Source organism: Protobothrops mucrosquamatus, unplaced genomic scaffold (genome assembly GCF_001527695.2).
Source record: "Protobothrops mucrosquamatus isolate PMUCROS unplaced genomic scaffold, P.Mucros_1.0 scaffold109, whole genome shotgun sequence".
NCBI lineage: Eukaryota > Metazoa > Chordata > Lepidosauria > Squamata > Viperidae > Protobothrops > Protobothrops mucrosquamatus.
The window spans coordinates 833,640-835,719 of NW_015386481.1; positions in this window are offsets into that span (position 1 = coordinate 833,640).

Below are 2,080 nucleotides of genomic sequence, written 5' to 3' on the forward strand. Positions count from 1 at the left end.
GATAAAACGCCCCCCTGGTCACGGCCGACAGATGGTCTTCCAATGTCAGCCGTGGATCCAGGAGGACTCCCAAGTTGCGGGCCCTCTCTGAGGGGGCCAAAATTTCGCCCCCTATAGTCAGCGATGGCGTCAGCTGACTATGCCGAGGCGCCGGCAACCACAGCCACTCGGTCTTGGAAGGGTTGAGCCTGAGTCTGTTCCTCCCCATCCAGACCCGTGGGAGGGGTTGAATCAACGTGTTGCACAAGCTGTCATAAACGTAACCATGGTGGTCTTATCTTATTTAAAATAGGTCTTTATTCAGAAATAGTAGAAAAGTAGAAAAAGTAGAAAAGAAGACAAAAACAAGATTAAAAACCGAAACTCAAACTAGTATTTGGCTGCAGAAATCTGGGTGGCCAGGAGGGGGCAGCAGAGGGTGACATTCCTAGCTAATCTGAAATTTGGCGCCCCCAAAACTCAGATGAGACATTTTGAAAAGTATATATATATTGTGCGTTTTCTTTGGTTTTTAAGAATCATTGCAAACCATCCCTCTGGGATTGTGGACAATTAATGCCTCGAATTCAACTACAGAAAGTCCTCGGCTTACAACCACAAGGGAGCCCCAGATTTCTGTTGCCAAGACAATGAGTTTTGCCCCCTTTTACGACCTTTCTCGCCCCTGTGGTTAAACAAATCACTGCCGTTGTTCAGTTACTCAAATGGGCATTAAGTGAATCCGGCTTTCCCCCGTTGAGTTAGCTTGTTGAAAGGTCGCAGAAGTGGATCACACAATGCCAGGGGTGCTGCAACCGTCGTAAATACGAGTCAGCTGCCAATTTTGATCACGGGACCCACGGGGGACGCCGCGACGGTCCTGTGAAAAACGGCCCTAAGTTGCTTTTTTCAGTGCCGTTGCAACTTCCAGCGGTCGCTAAACGAACAGTCGTAAAGCGAGGACTGCCTGTTATAGCCAGGATGCTTTCAAGCTTCGGGGGACAACCAAAAATGCCCTTATTTTTTTCCAAAAGGAGGGTTTTGATCCAAAGCTGCCTATTTTTCCGCTCCATCCAGCGCCATCGTTTAACTCTAAAATACGAGATTTTTCTTCCCAAAATTAGCTTTCCTTTTCCGGGATTTTTTTTCCCCTCCAAGATTTGGATCCACTCCGCCTTTTTGAATTTCGCCCCCATTTGCATCAGAGTTCCCTAAATCTCGCCCAAATTAAGGGGGGGCTCCTGAGGATCAAACCCTTTCCTCGCCCCCAAATCAAGAAACGGGTTGATAGGTTTAAAAAAAATCATTTTTGCGATGCAGTCGTTAAGTGAATCACACGGTCGTTAAGCGAATCCAGCTCTCCTCCCCCCCAATCCCTCCCTTGAGTTTGCCCATCGGAAGCCAGCCGGGAAGGTTTGCTGGGATGCTACGACCGTCGTAAATGCATTCCCGTTGCCAAAGGCTCCAATTTTGATCGTGCGACCGTAGGGACGGTCGTAAGTGCGAAGATCGCTTTTTTTCAGTGCCGTCGCTAAACAAATTATTGCAAAACAGGTTTTTTTTTTTCCCTTCGCCAACTTCGTTTCTGCCTTATCGTCTTTCGTGGGATTTCTCGAGCAGAGCGGAAGTGGTTGGCCTGGAATATTGTCCGTGCCGACCGGCCGGCCGGCTGGACCGTCGTTCTCAGGAGCTCTTCATGCCGGCGTCTTGGACCCCCAGCGGAAGGGGCTTCCCCCCCCTGGGGTCAAAGGAGTCCATGCTGTCCTCTACCTCCACCGCAATTTGCTGGCTGGAGCCTCTTCTGGCGGCGGTTTCTTCCTGCGAGAGGGGAAGGTCTGGGTGGCGTCCGGGGTGGGCGGCCCCCGAGGGGCTCAAGGCCGGAGAGGGAGCCCCGTGGCCCCCTCCGTTGCAGATGCTGACCACGCAGCTCACGTTCACGTGGGCCTTCCCGTTTCCCGAAATCCCTGTGGACGAAGGAAAAAAAAATTGATAAGAAAGAAAGAAAGAAAGAAAGAGATCGGATAACAAAGAAAGAGGAAAGGAAGGAAGGAGAAAGAGAGGAAGAGAGAGAAAGAGAGAGAGAGAGAAGAACCTGAAAACA